General features: G+C 33.3%; 1 long non-coding RNA gene across 7 annotated transcripts; it reads left to right on the forward strand.

Moving 5' to 3' along the window:
* LOC107639397 lies at positions 310 to 6,757 on the forward strand. Of its 7 annotated transcripts, none has more exons than XR_002361207.1 (13): positions 310 to 1,593; positions 1,672 to 1,717; positions 2,114 to 2,184; positions 2,293 to 2,384; positions 3,635 to 3,787; positions 3,889 to 4,002; positions 4,087 to 4,254; positions 4,383 to 4,488; positions 4,577 to 4,618; positions 4,711 to 4,767; positions 6,044 to 6,173; positions 6,247 to 6,393; positions 6,635 to 6,757. It is a non-coding gene; the product is annotated as an uncharacterized LOC107639397 (long non-coding RNA). The 7 variants fall into 7 exon arrangements; XR_002361208.1 differs by having other exon boundaries at positions 6,247 to 6,414; positions 6,635 to 6,649; XR_001620120.2 differs by lacking the exons at positions 6,044 to 6,173; positions 6,247 to 6,393; positions 6,635 to 6,757 and adding an exon at positions 1,843 to 1,931 and having other exon boundaries at positions 313 to 1,593; positions 4,711 to 5,008.

Genomic DNA, 7,428 nt, shown 5'->3' on the forward strand with positions numbered 1-7,428 from the left:
AAACATTAAATTATTTTTTTTATTTTTAAAAAATCACTTAATTTTTTTTTCTTAAAAACTCATCAATACAAGCTCTAAATAAGAAAGACCATTAATGCATTAACATTTAATTATGAATAGGAAAAATAACTATTTATAGCATGAACTTTATAAATGTTAACAAAAATATCCATCAAACAAGAAAACTAATGTTATACCCATAAAAAATAAGTTTTGTGTGACAAAAATATCCACCTTAGATTTTTTTTTTTGTTAACTTTTTAATAAAATTTTTAAATTACTCCCACTCTTTATCTTCAACCTCAACTCCACCACCATCTCTTCTTTTTCAAATTCCAAACTTTCAAAACCCTCACCACCACCTCGCCCTTGATTACAACTCCCTGGCCTCCCCTTCCCTCTCCATTACCACCACTCACCATTCATCTTCTTGTACATCATCATCATCATCATGCCTTTTACAATGAAGATTCAGCCGATTAATTCTAACGTCTGTTAAGAGATGAGGAGGTAGGAATTGGTGAAGCTGGTGGCCAAGTGGCGGTTGAAGCGCCTCTTCAAGCGCCAATTCCCCAGTATTCTGAGGAGCTCGGCAGTGGTGGTGGAGAAGAATGCCAGTGACGATGCGTATTTCGGCAAGATCGTAGCTGGTGCCGATTTAATTTGGAACTAAATTATGTGTCTAGTGAGAATGGTGCACAGTTTCATAGAAGATAATCATGATAATAAGCACTCAGTTTTCGTTAAGTGTTCCCATAATCGCGCTATAACTAGTTCAACGACAACTCCAACGACAACTCTGATGTTGAATCGGACGCCGCTTTTGAAAAAACTAACTAGACTTCCTCCAGAGAAACTAACACTGCTTTTTCATATTGTGCAACAAGTATTATGATTATAGCAAGTAGTGGCAATGGAGAGGGAGATGGGAGGCAGTGGTAATCAAGGAGGTGGTGGTAATGGTGAGGATTTCAAAAGTTTGGGATTTAGGGAAGAAGAGATGGTGGTGGAGTAGAGGTTAAAGATAAAAGATCACTACAAGATTTCTATTTATTTATGGGACTTTTTTATGGAGGTTTTTTAAAACCTCACCAACACATTTTATTTATGGTAATTTAAAAAACCTCCATTAATTAAAATTCAAAATTATTAATGGAAAGTATATCGTGTGAAAATGAAATTTGAGCGTGGTTGCTTGATTTCCATTTTGTTCCATGCTCATTTTCTCTTTTTCCCCAAATGAGAGGCACTGAGTTAGCCGAGAGAGGGGCATGAAACCCTAAGTTTTCTACCACCATTTTTGCTACCGTTCTCGCTGCTGTTTCTGCCGCTGGCACCGTTATCACTGCCGTGTCTATTGCAAGAGAGAGCTTCTAAATCGAGCCACCTCTTCTATTAATGCATCTGTTCTCTCTATGCTGTCGTTGCTGCCACTATTGCCACTGCAGTTTTCGTCGCTGTTGCCGCCACAGTTTCTGCCGTCGATGCCACCGTAGTTGCCGTGGTACAACGGATTTTCAGATCTATTCACTTCGGAGCTTCTTCTTCAATGACGCTTTTTCTCACTCCGATTTCTCCTTTGAACTGCTGCTGGTACTTCTTTTTCTTCTTCTTCCCTATTAATTTGCTGATATTACTCCTTTGAATGACGCATTGTTTATTATATTTCAGGATTGCGGTGTTCGAACAAACAGGAATTGGAAAGAATGCCAGCCACGTATGTTTCTTCAATTTCAATCACTTCTCGATGATTTGATTCTTTTTCATGAGGCTTTTTTTTCTACAACGAAGATCATTGTTATTCTGTTTGAATGTTACTTAATTTTGTTTTCTTTGCCAAAGTCTCAATGCAATTATCTTATTGACTCAATGCAATGATCCTTTTGGAGCATTCAGTAATCCGACTCTATTAGACTACTACTTTTAAGCAGGTGAAGATTTGATTTTTTTATACACACTATGACATGAACCTTTCCAATGTATTTGGACATAAATGTGTCTAGATACATTGATTTTTTGATGTACCGAAAAAGTAAGAGTGCTAATTGGAATGGAGGGAGTACTTTTCTCTTGATCTCATTATGTTTATTGACCAGTACTCCTATTTATGCAGCCTAATGCAATAGAAAATGGTCCCTATGATTATACCAGATGTGGAAATCCCACTCGAGATGCTTTAGAAAGGTTCACTATGTCCTGTTAGTTGTGTTTGTTTACCATTGCAACTGCCAATATTGTGGCATTAATGTTTTCTTTTCTCACCATGTTTTACCTTGCATGTTGTGTTCTTAGTTTGTTGGCGAAACTTGATAAGGCGGATAGAGCTCTATGCTTCACCAGTGGAATGGCTGCTCTGAGTGTTGTTTCTCATCTTGTTCAAGCTGGTGCCTTTTCTTTCTTCATTGTGCTATAATATGGTTTTTCTTCATTTTTAGTTGTGAAATTTAGATTAAATTCATCACTGAGAATTTAAGAATATGAGTAGTTTCATGCTTTGGAGTCTCTGCATGCATTCACTCATGCAGTGCCGTGTCATCACTATTGGTATTTTTCCTAGATTATTCGTTTGTTGGATTCATTTTTAAAACTTACCGATTAATGCACTATGGGACTGAAAGCCATGAATTCTCAAAGGACAGTTCTTTTTTCCCCTTTTTGATGCAAAAATTATATTTTCTGATATTTTGCGCTGATAATATAATATAATGTAAGTGAGGAAATTGTTGCTGGAGATGATCTATATGGTGGAACAGACAGGTTGCTGTCCCGAGTAATTCCAAAGAATGGCATTGTAGTCAAGTTAGTTTAACTTGTCAGTTATGCTTGTTCATTTTTTTTCATAACCAGTAATTAATTATGGCAACAAACCAATCAAGTTTGTTTGTTCCATGAAGTAAAAGACTAATTACTCTTTGGTGGTTTGATTCTTTTAGGCAAATTAAATGAAAAAGACCAATTACTAAATAAGCAATTAAAATAAAAGATTGATTCTTTTAGGCAGTCGAAAAGATTGGCAACTATTAATTTTTAACATTAATGATCTTGACATTCTACCCCTTAGTCACCGTGTTTAGTGAGTTAGAAGGATAGGAACATTTTTCCCCTTGTTAATGTCTTTTGCAATTATTGAAAGGCTGTAAGCCACTAGTATCATGCTTAGAACTAGAACTTCTGGATGCATAATTTAGATCGCACATGATCTGATTTGTTGTTGCTGAAATTTGATAATGGCAGACTTTGAATCATACTTGTATCATGAGTTGCAATGATTTCAAAACACCCTTTACAATTAGCTGTTTGCTGAGATTCAGTTCTTATTTTTTCCCTTCAATTTTTAGTAACTGCATTTTTTTAATTGGATGTTTGTTAAAAGTGCTATTTTTCACTGCTTTGGTTGTTACTTTTCTTGATTGTTCTTTTACTGCTTTGTTAAAACTTTTTCTAGTACTGTTTCCATTCCCACTTTTGATTCTAGCTTCTAAGCACCCTTTGTGTCTGTGTTTTTGTGTGTAATTGCTGTGTGGGTCATAATTTCAGTTGACAACTGTGAGCTGTGTCCCACCTAAAAAAGCAGCTTGTTGAATAGTGAGCCTGTTATTTGCATTCTATCAAGTTTACATTTCATATGTTGCAGACTAATTGGAAAGGTGGCTTTTTTCCCCTTACAATGCACTTCAGTGAAGACTACCCTAGCAAGCCTCCGAAGTGTAAATTCCCACAAGGCTTCTTCCACCCTAATGTCTATCCATCTGGAACTGTTTGCTTGTCTATACTTAATGAGGATAGTGTAAGTTCATCTCTCTTGTGTAGGACTGCTTGAGACTAACTTATATAGTTTGATTTGCATGTCAGTGAGCAAACAGGTTTACAGATTTATTGTCATTGTAGGGGTGGAGACCAGCTATAACAGTGAAGTAAATTCTTGTTAGTATCCAGGATTTGCTTGACCAGCCAAATCCTGTTGATCCTGCTCAGACAGAGGGATATCATCTATTTATCTAGGTATCTAACCTAGGAAATTGGACATTTTTTTCTTTCTTATTATAAAAGATCTCTTAACATTGTAGTATTGTCTTATTTTTGCAGGATGCTACAGAGTATAAAAGAAGGGTCAGGCAGCAGGAAAAGCAATACCCACCAATAATCTAGTGATACCACAGCTCACCTTAGGAACTGTTTTTGCATCGTAAATTCTCTCATGCGCTATAGCTTAAAACTGTGCAGCGTCAGCAGCAGCACCTGAAATAAACTCTGGTGATTGTCCTAATAATAATAATCATAATAATAATAATAATGGTTCTTCTTCTTCTGTTTATGTTATGTGATTATCAATAATACAATTATTAATTATTATTGTGATGGGTGGAATTGAATAAGTGCAGGTTGATAGGAAAAGTTGCTGCAGATCAGAGTCACAAATGGATATACAAAGAGCCTAATGAACAAGAAATCAACTTCTTGTCAGCGTGGCATAATTCAACTGATTCAGTTAATACTACTTATTAATTAATTCATTAATAATCTTACTCTTATTACAACTTCATGATTTCATGCTTAATTATATTCTTAATTACAGCATCCTAGGACTTGGGAAGCACAGTTCCAATCTCGACTAAAGGTAGTATTATATATGATGATTATGATAAGAAAATAATAAACATTTATATTCATGTGTCTACATTATAGGATCTTTATTGTTTCTTGATGCAGACCATAGCTCTCATTGCTGTAAGAGAAGGTGTTGTTCAATTGGGAGCAATTCACAAGGTTCTGTCTCTACTCTATATATATGATTTGAAATAATTAAGTGTGTAATTGTGGTTAATTAGTGATTAATGAATTAAGGTGATTGAGGACTTGAGCTATGTGGTTCTACTGAGGAAGAAATTCAGCTACACAGAAAGTAACATAAATTAACTTGATAATGTTAAAAGGTCTTTTAGGATTGGGACCTTCAGTGTAATTATATACTATTAATGTTAAAATTTTAGAGCTTAGTTTGTGTGTATGCTTTAAATTTTTTTGTGTATTTATTTTATGTAATTAGATGATATTGAGATATTAAAGTTGTTTTATTTTACTTTTTAAAAAAAAAAACAGTAATAGTTATGTAACACAATACCATATACAATTATGTTTGGAACTACTGACATTGAGAAATTTTTTTATATATAGAATTGTTTTATATGGAGAAATTGTATTATAAAAGATTTAGTTTTTAAATTGATATTAAAAAATAAATTTCTAATTTGAGAGTATGTAAATGAGATGAGATTAATGAATGATTTGAAATTAAAAATAAATAAATAATTACAGGATTTGTGGAGGTTTGAAAATCTCACAAAATAGTTAATTTTTGTTAAATTAAAAAATTAATTTGTGGAGGTTTTAAACTGCCACAAAAGTGATTTAAAATTGCCACAAAAATTCAATACAAAACCCCACTAAACACATACAAAACTCCCACTGAATAGATTGTGTAGGTTTCTAAAAACTACACAAAAGATCTCGTGGCACCTCAAATTTTGGGGGTTTTAGAAACCTCCGCAAATCATTTGGTGGGGGTTATAAACCTCCACAAATAAGAAAAAAAACTGCCACAAATAAAGAAAAATCTTGTAGTGGATGTGGGTGATTTGAAAATTTTTTTATTAAAAAGTCAACAAAAAATTAGGATTTAGGTAATTTTATCACACGGAGCCCATCTTTTATAGGTATAATGTTAATTTTTTTGTTTGATGAGTACTTTTATTAACGTTCGCAAAATTCATGAATACAAATAGTTATTTTTTCATATAAAAAAATATCTATTAAGAATTAAGATACTATAAATAATTTATTATTTTGTTAAATACCTTTTAATAATATTTTTCACTGTCAGAATCATTGCACGAGTTACATCCTATAGTAAAACAAACTTCTTTTTGTTTTGTGAATGGAACAAACTTCATTAATATAGAGTCATAGAGATAAAATAGATATTGAATTCTATGTAAAAATTCACTCATAACTAGACATTTTTTCCATGCCTAAGAAACTACAGAGACCAGCAGAAGCAGCACTCTTTAATTGGAAGGAAAAAAAATGGAGGAAACAAAGTTGAAGTCCAAAGGCGAAAGATGGTCATTCCACGGAATGACCTCACTGGTGACCGGTAAAACAAGAGGCATAGGGTTCGTTCGTGCCTAAACTTTAATTATCTCTTATGTTATAAAAGCTATATTTTTTATTTTTATTTTGAATTAGGCATGCCATTGTGGGAGAGTTGGCTGAATTTGGAGCAACTGTTCGTACATGTTCACGTAACAAAGCAGATTTTTATAAGTGTTTGGAAGAGTGGAGAAGTAAGGCGCGGCATTAGGGATATCTATGTATGCCAAAGATAGAAATACGGTAGGACGTGTTCTTTGTTTGGTACGTAAGACACAAAATTAAAAGAGATACGGTTATATAGAGATATCTATAAAAAAAATATGTATTGTGTTTTTCCAATAGGTAAGACACTAATATTCAGTCTAAAACACTAAAATTTTTATAATTTTATTCCTCTAATATTTTTGTAATTCTATTCGTATCCTTAGTATCTTTAACCTAATTTCCTTTTCTTCAACCATTCTTCATTTTCTCTCTGTAGCCTCCATACTTTGCCATTGTTGTTGCATGACTTTGGGCTTCGATGGTGTCGCCTCCATCCTTTCTCTAGCGGCGATGTTCGTCTTCTTCTTGGTAGCGTCACAGCAAAAAAGAGATCTTTTTGCCTCACCATTCGGTCAGCATCAATAGCGACAGCAGCGACAGTTGCTGTAACGACGGACTCTCTCTCTCCCTCCCTCCCTCCCTCCCTCCCTCCCCAGAGCAACTGTAGATTTACAATGAAAGCAACCACATATCTCATCGTCGTTATAGATCTACTGGTATTTTTTTAATTTGTCGGCCTTGCCCTTTTTTCACCTCTTTTCATCTTTATCTTTTTTTCATCATTCTTTATCTCCTTCTTTTCTTTTGTCTACTTTGTTGTCTTATTCTACCTCAGATTCAATTTGTATTTGTTTCAAAATTTATATTTTAATAAAATTTTGAATCTGTTTGTATTATTCAATTAGGATAATATTAAAGAACTTTTGTTTATTTTATAAATATTGAATAATTGAATTTGGAATTAAATTTTATTTGTGGTATTTTTTATTGTAGGTGGGATGATAATTTATTCTCTCTTTGAGTTGATGGAGATTTGTGTTTGTTATGTTAATAATTTTTAGCAATTTTGCTTTGATGTTTATAGAGTTGATTTTATTTTGGATGAAGAATTACTAAAAATAAAAAAATTTGTGTTGGTTTTAAAAACAGTGATACCATGATAAATTGTGATAATTTTGAAAGAAGAAGAATAAAAAAAACAAAAGTAATAATGATAATAGCATAATAAGA

Source organism: Arachis ipaensis, chromosome B04, assembly GCF_000816755.2.
Source record: "Arachis ipaensis cultivar K30076 chromosome B04, Araip1.1, whole genome shotgun sequence".
Classification (NCBI taxonomy): domain Eukaryota; kingdom Viridiplantae; phylum Streptophyta; class Magnoliopsida; order Fabales; family Fabaceae; genus Arachis; species Arachis ipaensis.